Source organism: Ornithorhynchus anatinus, chromosome 2 (genome assembly GCF_004115215.2).
Source record: "Ornithorhynchus anatinus isolate Pmale09 chromosome 2, mOrnAna1.pri.v4, whole genome shotgun sequence".
Taxonomy (NCBI): Eukaryota; Metazoa; Chordata; class Mammalia; order Monotremata; family Ornithorhynchidae; genus Ornithorhynchus; species Ornithorhynchus anatinus.
This window is the reverse complement of record NC_041729.1, coordinates 86,495,476-86,511,743: the sequence shown is the minus strand read 5'-3', so window position 1 is coordinate 86,511,743 and position 16,268 is coordinate 86,495,476. Positions and strand designations below refer to the sequence as shown.

The following is a 16,268-nucleotide window of genomic DNA, read 5'->3' as shown; positions in this document are numbered from 1 at the left end:
ATGAGCTGAGAGCCCGCTGTTAGTCAGGGATTGTCTCTATCTGTTGCTGAATTGTACATTCCAAGCTCTAAGTACAGTGCTTTGCACACAGTAAACACTCAATAAATACGATTGAATGAATGAATAAATGAATTAATTCATTTACAAATTAGACTCACAAGGTCTCACAAGGTGGCACAAGGTCTTCGGCTTCCTATCCAAAGTATCCCCGAATCTGTGTCCCAAGGCCTGAAGGGGTAGCTTGATGTCAACATTATTGATTTCCTAATGCCTAGGTCCCTGAACGAAGATTGCACATTCCAAATGGATTCCCATTCTTTGTCCAGGGCCCAACTCAGTGCTTTCCTCAAATGGGATAATTATTGGTTTTTTTGATGGTTAGAGTTCTCACTCCACCAAATCTTTGGCTTCAGCAACTGATTAATAGCCCAAATGGACTGATCCTTTAATTTCCCCCATCCACCTTGGTATGGAGTATAATGCAGCAGGAGAAGAGGCAAAGGAAGGAACTCTAATTATGCCCAACCGTCCTATGCAGAACCCAGATTGTTGTTTGAGTCTAATGGGAATAGTACTGGGGACTCAAAAATGGGGTAGAAGATGTGACTGTTGAGAACAAAAAAATAATAGTTGCAAGAATATTTGGGGCTGGATAAAAAACATTATTTCAGTTTGGAAGGCATTTAAAAAATGCCTATTTTGGGTAAGCCATCTGTCTTTGAAGATGATGATAATAATAATAAGAACTGTGACCACTGGGCATTTGATATTTGCCCCAACTCCACAGCATTTATGTACATATATTTAAATTATAAGTTACTTACCCTTCTAGTCTGCAAGCTCGTTATGGACAGGGAATGTGTCTGCTAATTCTGTTGTATTTACTCTCCCAAGTGCTTTGTACAGTGCTCTGGACATAGTGAGTGCTCCATAAATACTGTTTATTGACAGATTGGTATTTAAGTGCTTTCTAAGAGTCAAGCACTGGACTAAGCCTGGAATAGATACAAGATAATCAGTTTTAACACAGTCCCTGTTCCATATGTGGTTCATAATCTATGGAAGAGGGAGAACAGGTAATTAACACCATTTTACAGATTAGGAAACTGAGGCACAGAGAAGTTGCATGACTTTCACAAGGTCATACAGTAGGCAAGTGGCATCACCAGTAGTAGAACCTAGATCCCCTGGCTCCCATTTCCTCAGGCTATCCTGTAACAAGAGGAATAACTTGTAACAATCACTGCCTGTAAAGTATTTTTTTTACTCTTAGAAGTGTTACCTGGGAATAAAAACGAATCTGAACCAAAAGAACCTCAGAATGGTTAATTCCAAATACAAGAATTCCATGTTCCTAATGTGATACAGGTGGAACAAATGAAATCCCATCCCCTAGTGTCCTTTGGCTTTTAAAACCTCTTCTCCAATCCTTTGGATGTCTAATAATAATAATAATTATGGTATTTGTTAAGTGCTTATTATGTGCCAAGCATTGTTCTAAGCGCTGGGGTAGATGCAAGGTAATCAGGTTGTTCCACATAGGGCTCTCAGTCTTAATCCCCATTTTACAGATGAGGTAACTGAGGCACAGAGAAGTTAAGTGGTTTGCCCAAGGTCACACAGCAAACAAGTGGGGGAGTTGGAATTAGAACCCATGTCCTCTGACTTCCAAGCCCATGCTCTTTCCATAAAGCCACACTGCTTCTCTGAAGTGATCGAGCTTTGTTTGGAGCCAGTAAAATGAAGGAGTTTGCTTAGGAGCTCAAGGACTTCTGTTAAACCCCAGGACTTAAGTACTATTATGTAAGGGAGAAAGCTGGCTGAAATAGTAGTCTTTAAATAATAGAAGAGATAATATGTGCTCAGTAGGAGTAGCATTTCCAGAGCCTTGGGCATTAAATTTCTTTTCCTGAGAAGGCCCATGAGCATCTGTCAAGCTCATTTAAAGACATGCTTTGTCATCCTTGGCTTCCATGGAATTATATTCTCTGTACCTCAGTTAACTCATCTGTAAAATGGGGATTAAGACTGTTGGACTATGTCCAGCCTGATTACTTTGTATCTACCCCAGTGCTTAATACAGTAACCGGCACATTGAGAGCGTGGGTCTGGGAGTCAGAAGGACCTGAGTTTTCATCCTGGCTCCACCACTTGTCTGCTGTGTGACCTTGGACAAGTCACTTAATTTCTCTGTGCCTCAGTTACTTTATCCAGAAAATGGGGATTAAAACTGGAGCAGGGACTGTGTCCAACTTGATTTGCTTGCATCTATCTCAGCGCTTAGTACAATGCCTGGCACATAGAAAGTGCTTAGCAAATAGCATTAGATTAGACTGTAATCTAATTACATTAATGTAATCTAATTACATTAGATTAGACTGTAAACCCGTCAAACGGCAGGGACTGTCTCTATCTGTTGCCGATTTGTTCATTCCAAGCGCTTAGTACAGTGCTCTGCACATAGTAAGCGCTCAATAAATACTATTGAATGAATTGAATGAATAGCATAAAAAAGAACATTTGCTTTTAACATTCCATCTGAAAGACAGAAATCCCATAGCACCTTTGTACAGTGCTCCCAGTGCTTAGTACAGTGCTTGACACATAGTAAATGCTCAAAAATGCCATTATTATAGCACCTCCAATGCTGCACTCCATTTTTATCCAGGGCATGATCCAGGGTCTTGCAAAAGTTCTTAATCCAAAAGTTTTGGAGCCAGTGAGTTTCAACATGCTATTGACTGAATAATGCTGACATACCGCAGTGGGTGTTTGTTACTGGATTGAAACAGCTGAAGGGGGTGGGGAGGCATTTGGACTAAAATTCCTTGATAATAATTCTTTAGCTACCTAACACTTTATTTTTAGGTCCCATATTAAGTGCAGGGTAATTGGTAACCACAAAATGAAAGACTGAGCCCTCATTTAACACACTATAAAGCACAGTTCTGCTGGAGAGAATGAAAAAAAATACAAACATGCATTTTGTTGAGAATTCTCATTGCAGATGATACTAAAAGCTTAGTGGCTACTTGGGAATAGACTCTTAAAAAGTAGGCAGGGCATTCACCTGAGGGTGTTCCATAAATACTTGTGGAAGGACTAAGTGAAAAGTAGATGCTTCCCTTGAACCAGCCCAGTTCTTCAACCCATATTCCAGGTGATTTTATAAAAAGCTTCTCTTCCATCCTGGAATGTCCTTTCCCTGTCACTCTTGGAGAATGAGCCTTCACTGCATGTGCACCCCGGCTACTATATTTAGCTGGTGCCTCCCCCTGAACCCAGCAGAAAGACACATGGCACCTGCTACTGAGCCAGGAGCTATTTTAAGTCCACCTAAAAGAGAGTCATGGTATTTAATATTCATCTTTGAGACTCAAGGAAAGAAAAAATATTAAAAAAGAAAAAGAAGAGAGAGAATCCCTTCCCTGATGAATTTCAAGGGTGAAAAGTACACGACTGTGGTTTTCAAAGTTTATCAGGCAGATTGTCGGAATCAGAGATCAGATTTGAACTTGCCCTTTATTCTCAAGGTGGTAAGTGCTGACCGTCCCTTCTCAGTTTGGGTCTGTTTAGTCCAAAGACAAACAAATGTGCTTGGTTTTATACTCCCATAACCTTCAGATACCTTTTTAAAACAATAAATCAAGTGCTGCTTGTCAAGTGATTGCAGAAAATGGACGTCCTACCTGCCATTTTAGGAAGACTTTAACAGGGTTCCTGGATCCTATGGGATCTCTAATGCTAGCTGGACCTTGTCAACATCAGGTAAAACTATATTCAGGGGACTTTCTATATTCTGAATTCTTGGCCAGTGATTCTATTCTTAAAGTAATTTTATTTACGACAGAAAATAATCTTTCTAAAGTTTGTTTGGGATAAAGCCTGTTGAATACAAAGTATTTAGAAATCAAATTTCTCATTTCTCATTTTTCTGATAGCCCCAGGAGAAGGTATCTGCATTGTATTATGCTTCTGGCCCAATCATCCCCTCCTCAGCAGCACACCTTAAACACAAATGGAGCAAAGAAAAAGCCTCACACCATTCACCTTTTCTATACCGGCTCCTCCTGTTTTATGAAAGGAGGTAAAAGTCCATCGGACTTACCAGTAGGTGAGACGCCGAGTGGAGAGGAGAGATAGCAAAAGGCCAAAGGCAGGAACTGAGCAACAGCAGCAGCAGAACAGGGTAGGATAAAAGTCCAGCAAGACACTCACCCTCTTTGAGAAGGAGGGAGGAGGTTGGGGGGGGGGAGAGAGAAAGAGAGAGAGAGAGAGAGCACACTAGAGTGAGGGTAGAGGAAGAGAGAGTACCAGATGAGGGAGAGAAGAAAAGAGAGAGTGAGATAGAAATGGGGAGAGGGAGAGAGAGGGGAGAAGGAGGTAGAGTGACAGAGCTAGGGAGAGTGTAGAGGAAAAGAGAGAGCACCAGAGGAGGGAGAGAGGAAAAGAGAGAGTAAGAAATGGGAAGAGGGAGAGAGAGAAGGAGGGGAGAGAGGGAGGGAGGGAGAAAGAGAGAGAGACTAGTTCCCACAGAGGGAATTAGAAATGAAGGAGGGAAGTGGACTAGATGAGACAGGAGGTTTAAACATTTACTCCTTTGGGGACTGGCTTAGGTATCCCAGCTCGGCCACTTGTCAGCTGTGTGACTTTGGGCAAGTCACTTAACTTCTCAGTGCCTCAGTTACCTCATCTGTAAAATGGGGATTAAGACTGTGAACCCCACGTGGGACAACCTGATTCCCCTGTGTCTACCCCAGCGCTTAGAACAGTGCTCGGCACACAATAAGCGCTTAACAAATACCAACATTATTATTAGAAGAGGCACTGCTACCGATCAAGATTGAACTGAGAAAAACTTGGAAGGCCTTTCCCCAATGCAGTAGAAAATAAATATAATGAGTTTGTAATAGTTCTGCTCATTATACTTCCCTTCAAATTTCCTTTGCTATTACATTGTGTTCCATTTTAATTTATCTTATTTCTGAATCTGTAAACACTTTCTGGTATGGTTTCGAATTCCTCTTAAGGTGCCAATTTTTCCTTTTAAAGTGTGGGAGCAGAAAGTGGGAGGATTCAGGAGAGAGGGACAGGGAGGAGACAGGATTCAGGAAGTCAATATTTTGGGTCTTTTCAGCCCTGATTGGCTGAAAATCTCAGTATTTTTCAGAGATTTGGATTGAGAAAGGCTGGAAGTCCAGTTCCAACAGCTGTGTGGAGGCAGTCACTCCTACTGCCCACATGAAATGGGCAGATATGCCTCTTACTTTGCTCTTTCATTCCAGATGAATTAATTCCAGTTGTTCTGTATTACATGGTTTTGAATTGCTATGTTACAGGAGATAGTAGAGGAGGTAAATGTTTAGAAAAACCTTGAAGAAATATTTTATAATTATATTGATATATTTGAATGAGAAAAATAATAATAGCAATAGTATTTGTTAAGCACTTACTACATGTCCAGCACTTTTCTAAGCACTGGGGAATATACAAGTTAATCAGGTTGGACACAGTTCATATCCCACATGAGACTCACAGTCTTAATCCCCATTTTACAGATGAGATAACTGAGGCTTAGAGAAGTTGTGACTTGCCCAAGGTTACACAGCAGATACGTGATGGAGCTGGGATTAGAATCCAGATCATTTGGACTTCCAGGTCTGTGCTCTATCCGCTAGTCCATGCTGCTTCCCTATAATTGTGGCATTAGTTAAGCACTTACTATGAATCAAGCTCTGTTCCAAGTGCTAGGTTAGGTACAAGACAATCAGTTCAAATAGTCTCTGTCTCTCATGGGGCTAGCAGTCCACATGGAAGGGATGACAGGTATGGAATCCCCATTTTGTAGATGAGGGAACTGAGGCCCAGAGAAATTAAGTGACTTGCCCAAGTTCACACAGGGGATAAATGGTGGAGCAGGGATTAGAACCCAGGTCCTCTGACTCCCAGGCCTGTGCTCTTTCCAATAGGTCACACTGCTTCCCACAGTAACCATATTTTATTTCAATTTATTCCAATTTGAAAGGAAAATGTTCTGGCATCCAAGTTCAATTGTATCTTTAGTAAATCTTCTCATGACCTAGCAAACTTTGTTCTATCTACATTGACCTCCTTTGGGAAAATATTTTTGCCTTCAGTGAAAATAGTTGTGGTCTATTAGTAGCCACTGATGATGATGATAACAGCACTCTGACTTGTAGTTATGTTACAGTTTTGCATCATCGTTTAAATGTTCTGCATATATATGCTATGAAGATACCATTTTGTAATGCAACTTGGTAGGCTCCTGGGTACAGAACAGAATGTTCTGGTCAAAAAACAGTTTCAAAGTCCATCGTGTGGCTAATATCAGGAAGAAATATTTCTGTACTCTTGTGTAATAAATAGCCACTGAATATGCTTCCTTTCAGATTCCTACAAAAATTCTTGTTGCATATTGGTGTGTCCTGGTATTACAAAGCACAGAAATTTTTCACAGGTGTCATGCAAACTAATAAGCAGAACTGAGTCATTCATTCATCTGTATTTTCTGAGTGCTTACTGTTCGCAGAGCACTGTACTAAGTTCTTGGGAGACTACAATACAATAATAAACAGACACATTCCCTGCCCACAGTGAGCTTACAGGCTAGACATCAATACAAATAAATAAATTACAGATATGTACATAAGTGCTGTGGGGCTGGGAGGGGGGAGGAACAAAGGGAGCAAGTCAGGGCAATGCAGAAGGGAGTGGGAGAAGAGGAAAGGGGGGGCTTAGTCTAGGAAGACCTCTTGGAGGAGATGTGCCCTCAATAAGGCTTTGAAGGCAGGGAGAGTAACTGTCGGATTTGAGGAGGGAGGGCATTCCAGACCAGAGGCAGGACATGGACTAGGGACTAGCAGTGAGATAGGCGAGATCGAGCCACAGTGAGAAGGTTAATTAGAGGAGTGAAGTGTGTCGGCTGGGTTGTAGGAGAGAAGTGAGGTGAGGGAGAGAAGTGAGGTGAGGTAGGAGGGGCAAGATGGTGAAGTGCTTTAAAGGCAATCGTAAGGAGGTTTTGTTTGATGCAGAGATGGATGGGCAACCACTGGAGCTTTCTGAGGAATGGGGTGATATGATCTGATCTTTTTTTAGAAAAATGATTGACTGACGAAAGACCAGTTGTCTTGAAGTTATGATCTCAGTATTTTGAATAAGAGTATTTTGGGTCTCAATGTATAAACTACACTGTAAACTTGGGTCTAATGTTTTTTCACTCCCTTACTATTAATTGACTCTTGGGGTAATGCTCACCATTAATTTTTCAGAGAGTGAGAAATGGAAGCAGAATGGAAACAATAGGGCTTTTGTATTTCTGTATTTCCCAAGATGCTGTAGAAGCATGGAAGGAGAGCCAACTTCTCATCTTATGTCAATCTAGGAGAGCTCTCCAGGAGAGTTGGGTGACTTGCGTAAGATTACATAGCCAAAGTATTTAGAATGGGTGATCTGGACTAACTACCAACCTCTTGCTCAGCAGGTTGAGCAGCTTCCTGGTGTTCAAGTGAAAAGGGTAGGGCTGGAACCAGAGTTTGGTTTGCATTTGTCTAAATATCAATTACATAATAACCTTCTCACTGTGCCTCGATCTTGCCTATCTTGCCACTGACCCCTCACCCACATTCTGCCTCTGGCATGGAACGCCTTACCTCTCCCCCACTTCAAAGCCTTATTGAGGGCACATCTCCTCCAAGAGTCCTTCCCTTACTAAGCCCCCTTTTCCTCTTCTCCCACTCCCTTCTGCGTCACCGTGACTTGCTCCCTTTATTCATTCCCCCCTCCCCACCAGCCCCACAGCACTTATATCCATATCTGCAATTTATTTATTTATATTAATGTATGTCTCCCCCCACAAGACTGTAAGCTAGTTGTGGGCAGGGAACATGTTTGTTTATTGTTGTATTCTCCCAAGCTCTTAGTACAGTGCTCTGCACACAGTAAGCACTCAGTAATACGATTGAATAAATGAATAACTGACAATATTGGAAAAATACAGGCTGTCTCCACAGGGCAACTGTTTCTTTTTGAAATGGGGTATTTCCAACATACATATTTGGTTTTGACCCAAATATTTAAAGGGAAAAATAAATCCTTTTCATCAAGCAAATGTGAGGGGGATTGTTCCATATAGACAAAGACGTAGTGTCATTCCAGAATCTGGCCAGGAAGCCTAATTGATTTTCCCTCCCGCCCCCCAGTTCTGTTCTCATTTCCCCATTAGTGCTATTGTCCAAGAAACTAAGGTAGTAACCTCCCTTCTGCCTGGAACTCCCCCGCCCCTTCATATAATAATAATAATAATAATAATATTAATAATAATAAATTGTCATACTTAATAATAATGGTGGTATTTGTTAAGCATGTACTATGTGCAAAGCACTGTTCTAAACACTGCGGGGGATATAAGGTGATCAGGTTGTCCCATGTGGGGCTCACAGTTTTCATCCCCATTTTACAGATGAGGTAACTGAGGCCCAGAGAAGTTAAGTGACTTGCCCAAAGTCACACAGCTGACAAGCGGCAGAGACGCGATTAGAACACATTACCTCTGACTCCCAAGCCCGTGCTCTTTCCACTGAGCCATGCTACTTGCATTTACCATGTGCTAAGCATTATACTAAGTCCTGGCGTAGATACAAGATAATGTATCCGACGTATCTGACAGACTAGCATTCTCCACCTCTTTAAAGCCCTACTAAAATAATTTCTCCTCCAGGAAGCTTTCCCAGACCAAGGTCTCATCCTTTCACCCTATTTTCTCTTCCTGCTTCATCACCCATGCACTTAAGCCCAAACTCTCTAAGCAGAGAACTAAAGAGTTCTCACCTCAGCCCCACAGGCTTTGTGTACTTATCCTTATTTGTTGTTGCTTCTCTATCTGTAATTTATTTTAATGTCTGTCTTCTAAGCTAGATTTTTGAGAGCAGGGATCTTGGCTACCAACTCGATTGTGTTGTACTCTCCCAAATACTTTGTCTAGTATTGTGCACTCAGTCTTGCCTGGCTTTATGGTCTAGTCATCTCCAATTCATAGCGATGCCATGGACACATCTCTCCCAGAACGCTCCACCTCCATCTGCAGTCGTTTTGGAGTGTTTCCAGAGAGTTTTCTTAGTAAAAATGCGGAAGCAGTTTGCCATTGCCTCCTTCCACGCAGTAAACTTGAGTCTCCGCCCTCGACTCTCTCCCATGCCGCTGCTGCCCAGCACAGGTGAACTTTGACTTGTAGCAGATTGCCTTCCACTGTCTAGCCATTGGCCAAGCTAGGAATGGCACTCCCTCCCATAGTCGAGACTGGTAGAGTCCTGGAAACTCTCCAAGTGTGATCCTGAGAGAGGTGTGCACACAGTAAACACCCAATAATGATAACTGTGCTATTCGTTTAAGCTCTTACTTTGTGCCAAGGACCTTATTATGCACGGTGACAGATACACAATAAGCAGTTCAGGCACAGTTTAAGTGGAAAGGACAAAAGGTATTTAGTCCCCATCTTGCAGATGAGGAAACTAAGGTATAGAGAAGTGACTTGCCCAAAGCCACCCAGCAGGCAATTGGCAGAGCTGGAATTAGAAACCAAACCTTCTAGCTCCTAGGACCATGCTCTTTCCACTAGGCCATGATGCTTATTTGACTGATTGAACTGACTCTCTGAGTGCCTGCCTTGTGTTGTTCTAAAAGGGTTGAAGGTGAAATAACCTTTTTGTTTAAGCAAAGAGCTAAGTCAGTGTAAGAGTAAATGTGAAAACTGCTTCTGTTCTCAGCTTGGTTGTTGCTTCAATTAGACACTGTAACTGGTAAGAGGAGAAGAATTTGCACATTAGAAGGAAAGGAACAGATAAAGCCCTCCCCTTTTCAGCCCCATACAGCAGTGTCAATCATGGAGATGCCTAGCCAGCAAGGAGACAGACCAGGGAGGTATTCTTGTTCCTGAAATGAGTCCGTCTTAATAGACACAAATAATTTTCAGAAAGGCTGACTTAAATAAATACAAAAAAAGAGGCCAGCCCTCACTTCACCGGGGAAGCACTCAAATAGCAAAATAAGTGAGATAAGATTTTGTATTTTTTCTTAACAATTTTGATCAGGACTCCATTTGAATTATTTGTTATTTCCAAATACATGATAGGATTATATACCATCGAACTGTAAATTCATTATGGGTAGGGAGGGTGTCTGCTGATTCTGCTGTACTCTCCCAAGTGCTTAGTACAGTTCTCTGCACATAGTAATTGCTCAATAAATATGATTGATTGGTTAATCAGGGCATCTGACATTTCTACAGTTTCAGACATTGTTATAACAACAATACAGTTGAGCAAATGACTGTTAAATGATTTGCTTGATCAGGTTTCTTCAACCAAAGCCTTTGGAGCTCACTGGATACGTATGTGTCCTTGTTTTGTACTGGGACCATTTTTAGAGATGGCAAGAAAGGACTTTTTTTCTAGGTGAATGATAGCACCAAGTAAATATATCATCTAGTAGGTATATAGTTTGGGGACTATTAGTAATAATAATAGCTATAGTGATATGTGTTAAGTGCTTACTATATACCAAGCACTACTCTAAGCTCTGGAGTAGATGCAAGACAATCAGGTTGGACTCAGTCCCTGTCTCATATGGGACTCACAATCTTAATAGAAGGGAGAAGGGTCCGTGAGCAAATGATTTCTTACTTCAGTGGCTAAAATATTTTTTGGTATACTTGGAACATCGTGGGAGAAGTGTTAGAGAAGCAACATGGCCTAGAGAAGCAGTGTGGTCTTAGAGAAATAATGTGGTCTAGCAGAGAGACCACAGGTCTGGGAGTCAGAAAGCCTGGGTTCTAATTCCAGTCCTGCCACTTGTCTGCTGTGTGACCTTAGGCAAATCACTTTACTTCTCTTGAACCTGTTACCTCATCTGTAAAATGGGGATTAAAACTGTGTGCCCTATGAGGAACAGGGGCTATGTCCAACCCAGTTATCTTGTATCTACCACAGCAATTAGTACAATGCATGGCACTTAGTAAGCGCTTAACAAATGTCATAAAAAAAAGCAATGGGTCCTCTATCTTATGTAGGAAGCCCATTTTAAATAGCATTCATAGGTGAAGTCTACTCATAATAATGGTGGTATTTGTTAAGCACTTACTATGTGCAAAGCACTGTTCTAAGCACTGGGGGGATACAAGGTGATCAGGTTGTCCCATGTGGGGCTCACAGCTTTAATCCTCATTTTACAGAGGAGGTAACTGAGGCAGAGAGAAAGTAAGTGACTTGCCTAAAGTCACACAGCTGGCAAACAGCAGAGCTGGGATTAGAACCCAAGACCTCTGACTCCCAAGCCCGGGCTCTTTCCACTGAGCAACACTGCTTCTCTATACATATCCAAACAAAGATGAGCAATTCCCAGTGAATGCAGGACTGCCTGGACAATTAAATTTAAAGGCCCCATCTATGTAGATAACACAGTCCAAAAGAGAATTGTCAACGAGAATTGGCACCCCACTGATTTACTCAGGGTATGAATGTAGCCATGGTGTTTAAAAGCAAGCATTATTCTGGGTTTCATAAATAGAAGGAGATAATCTCCCCATTATACTCTGTGAAGTAATTGTTCCATTTTACTCAGCACTGATCAGACTCCTGTTCTAGAGTTTGGAACCAGGTCTTGGGTCTTCACCTAAAAAAAAAAAAATTCAACCTCAAAAAGTCACAGAGGTAATAAAGAGGTTGAAAGTAAGACCCACAGAAGATGAAAATAACTTGGATTGCTCAGCCCAGAATAGAAGGCTGAGTTCCTCCTCAATAATGAGCTGTAAGAATGTGAAGGATTTTCTTATGTATAGGAATGAGTCAGCTTTTATTTACCCTTGGGAGATTTTTAGACTGTGGCAAAACTGTGGTAATAGGTTCCAGACCAAACTGAAGGTCTTCCGGGCTGTATATGACAGCTCTGGGGCTGCTAAATTTCACTAGGACTGTGTGATCTTGGTTCCACACAGATAGCACATCCGGCTCCTCGGGGCTTCTATAAGCAAGACCTATGAACTCTATTCAAGTCAAATGGCAGGATAGGATCACAAACCCCAGAGTCTTATGCACACAGTAAGTGCTCAATAAATAAGATTGGTTGATTGATTGGATCAATTATTGAGCACTTATTATATGGAGGGCACAGAACTAAGGGCTTAGAATACAATAGATCTGATAGACTGTCTTTTTCTAAACTGTAAGCTCCCAGTGGGTGGTGAATGAAGCAGCTAGTGGAAGTGGCTAGTGGAAAAAGCATGGACTTGGTAGTCAGAGGTGGTTGGTTCTAATCCGGCTGTGCCACTTGTCAGCTGTGTGACTTTGCGCAAGTAACTTAACTTCTCTGTGCCTCATTACCTCATCTGTAAAATGGAGATTAAAACTGTGGGCCTCAGGTGGGACAACCTGATTACCTTATATCTCCTCCAGTGCTGAGAACAGTGCTTGGCACATAGTAAGTGCTTAACAAATACCATTATTATTACCAACTCTGTTATATTGTACTCTCCCAAGTGCTTAGTAGTGCAGTAGTGCCCTGCACAAAGTAAGCAATATAGTTGATTGATATATGATTGATTGATAGACACAATTCCTGCCCTCAAAGAGCTTAGTATTGAAGTTACACTCAACTCATCACAGCTGCACTAGGTGAGACATGTGAGGAGATTTTGTGGCAGCAGAATACCAAGCAACTCTGTGTCTGGTGAGGTGAAATTGGGTATCAAGAAGAACAGATGAAACATTTCAAGGATACGATAAAACAAAGTCTTTGGCAATGTTGTATGTCATTTGAAAACTGGAAGCCAATTGCTTAAAACCCTGCAGGCAGGCAGGCAGGGAGGTGTTCTTTTTGAGCAAAATTTTAATAAATGATATGAGTCAAGAAGGCAAAAAAGAAGACAGCACCAGGTACTGCCAACAGCAAATATGTCAGTTCCACAACAGGTGGTTTAGAGAAGCAGCATGGCGTAGTGGATAGAGCATGGGCCTGGGAGTCAGAAAGTCATGGGTTCTAATTCCAGCTCTGCCACTTATCTGCAGTGTGACCTTAGGCACGACACTTCACTTATCTGTGCCTCAGTTACCTCATCTGTAAAAAGGCAATTAAGACTGTGAGCCTCACATGGGACGACCTGATTAGCTTGTCCACCCCAGTGCTTAGAACAGTGCTTGGCACATAGTATGTGCTTAACAAATGCCATTATTATTATTATTTTGTGAATGCAGAGGGTGGTTGGGACTGTGGAACCCATGTGGGCCTTTTCAGCCACAGACAACCATAAGTAAATTTTACCATCCACAGCATCCTCTTTGAATATGAAGGACAGGTTTCTCCCCTCTCCCTTCTCTCTATGTATATACTTACACAAATACTTACACACACAGAGACAGACACCCATAGCCTCACACTAAGGAATGAAATGAGGAAATGTAATGTAATTGAAATCATCAGTTTAAGAAAGAGGTGTGGATTCTTTCTCTGTAAAGGATAGATATTCATGTTTCTGAGATGGTTTAAGTTGATTTCTAACCACATTAATGAAACTCAAAATCCTTGTTTAGCCTTGTGATATCGGATTTATTGATGGTACTATACTATTATGTTACTCAAAATATTTTTTTTTCAAGCAGACTTAGTAACTTACTCTCTGATGCTAGCCCTACTTTTCTTTTCCAAAATTCCCAGGAGGGCTGGCATAAAATGTTTGGTGACCCTGGTTAGATTTTCGTTTTGTAACCCTGCAGATGACGCAAGGGCAGGAGATGCTGAAGGCACCTGCCCCTTCAGAAGTTCTGCTCCTTAATCTCCCCTTACCCAGTTTGAGTCCAGGAGTCTAGGGTCCATCTTCAATGGGTCAGGAGAGAGAGGCAGAGAGATCCCCTGGAGATCTCTTCATTCCATAGGTTAGGAAACCCTCAAAGGACAGGGTCAGTGTTTAACTTCCAGTGCTTTGCAAGGGCTTAATAAGAACTATTATTATGATTACGATATTACTATTATGATATTTACCCCACCCTCAACCTCAAAGCACTTATGTACATATCTTTAAATTACAGATTATGGCTAATATATTTATATGTGGCTTAGTGGATAAAGCATGGGACTGGGAGTCAGAAGACCTGGGTTCTAATCCTGATCTGCCACTTGTCTGCTGTGTGAGCTTGGTCAAGTCACTTAACTTGTCTGTTCCTCAGTCACCTCATTTGTAAAATGGGATTACGACTGTGAGCTCTATGTGGACATGGACTGTGTCCAATTGCAGTTTACCCCATTGCTTATTTCAATGTATAGTACGTAGTGAGCACTTAAATACCATAAAAATATTTATTTATGTAAATGTCTGTCTCCCCCTATAGACTGTAAGCTCACAGTGGGCAAGGAATGTGTCTGCCAACTCTGTTATATTGTACTCTCCCAAGTACTTAGTATGGTGCTCTGCACATGGTAAGTGCTCAATTAATACTATTGATTAATTGATTGATTGACTATTCAGAGCTTCTCCTGGTCACAGGCAGGGGCAGGCCCAGGGAACGGGGCCTCGTCAAATTGGTGACCACAGACAACTTCCCCTTTTGCCCACCCACTAAAACTGTCTCTATTTATCATCTTTGTTTCTTGACTTTAGACATCGAAGAGGGTACCTACTTTGCATCCATATGCTTCAGTGAACACAGGGTAGCTACACGTTTTCAGTTTCTGATTTTCAGTGAATAGTCCAGTGAATTCTAGAGTCATGGAAGAGTTGATTCCTGTGAATTAGATTTATAGCATGATAGTGTAAGCATCCCTTATATAGCAAAGACATTTCTGACTGGCCCATGCCAATAGATGGAGCTGCCCAAGTCAGGGGGATGCCCCCCCAGCAAGACTGTGAGCTTGTTGTGGGTAGGGAATGTGTCTGTTTATTGTAGTATACTCTCCCAAGTGCTTAGTACAGTGCTGTGTGTGCAGTAAGCACTCAATAAATATAACTGAATGAAGGGGATGGTGGGAATGGCGGTCCCCACAAACTACTCACCATGGGGATGATGCCACTAGTTTCACACCCCAAGAATGGCAACATAGTCTTCCCCTCCCCTTGATCTGGAAAGGTGGATTCATTTCTTGCCCTCTGCCTGCAGGTCATGCCCTACCCCCTTCCCTAGCCAGGAGCCTTGTGGGTTTCCATTCTCATCCTTGGGTTACTGGGTGCATTGAAATAGCTCTCAGCCTCACTCCAGCGCCTGAAAGGTAATCTGGCCCTTTCATCACTGGAAAGTTGCCCTATTCCTCTCCTTGTAGTCTCCATCTGACCTTAATCATGTGCCGTCCACCACCTTTGCCATTTGGCAAGTGCCTCATGGGAGAATGGCCTAGAGGAGGATGGTTTGCTGCTGGTGAAGGGGCTGGGTCCCCCACGGGTGCTAGGGTGGGAGGCAATTGCAGCCCAGTGTTGGACACATTTGCACACTCCAACCCCCGTGTGTGATCCATCGTGACTCAGGAAAGAAATCTCAGCGTTGATTCTGACTGCTCTGTTGAGTACCAGTGGTTGAAAAAGCCAAGCACATGCTGTGCATTAACAGAAAGGAGATAGGGGTCAAGCTTTGCCTTTTAGTTTTTCATCTAAAACCATGAAACACCCACAATGTGAATACTGTGTGCAATCCTGGTCACCTCATTTTAGGGAGGATATAGACTGTAAGCCCGAAGAGAGACAGGGACTGAGTCCAACCTGATTATGATATACCTACCCCAGTGGTTAGTACACTATTTGGCAATAGTAGGAGTTTAACAAATATCCCAATTCTTATACTAATAGAGCTGGAGATTGCACAGAGGTGGGCAATCAGGATTATTAGGCAAATAAGGAAGCTTCTAGATGAGAATAAATTGAACAGTTTAACACTTTGCAGTCTGGAAAGGCACAGGCTGAGAGGGGGCAAGATTGACAAAAATCACAATGGGTGTGGACAGGGTAACAACTGTGATCTACCATATTCTACTACACCAGAATGAAGAGGTACCCACGGAAGTTTGTCAATAATAGGTTCTAAAAAAACAAAAGGAAACACTTATTTACACAGTGGGTAGTGAGCATGTGGTAAGATTACCAAAGGAAATTAGGCAGGCAGAAATGATCTTTAGGTTTGAGGGGTTCAAACATGAAACACCCATAATGGGTGGCAGAAAGGAAAGTGAAGAGTGTCATGTTAGGTGACACTTCCTTAAATATTGGTCATCATTCCTTG

The 16,268-nt window shown here is 42.0% G+C and overlaps 1 protein-coding gene across 1 annotated transcript in view; it reads right to left on the bottom strand.

Annotated features, from left to right (window-relative positions):
- Positions 1-4,294, bottom strand: part of TXLNB (taxilin beta) — a 53,255-nt gene extending 48,961 nt beyond the window's left edge. Inside the window, 1 exon segment of the mRNA XM_001508827.4 lies at positions 4,109-4,294. The gene's annotated coding sequence lies outside the window, so the exon portion shown is untranslated.
- Positions 4,295-16,268: the final 11,974 nt, after the last annotated feature.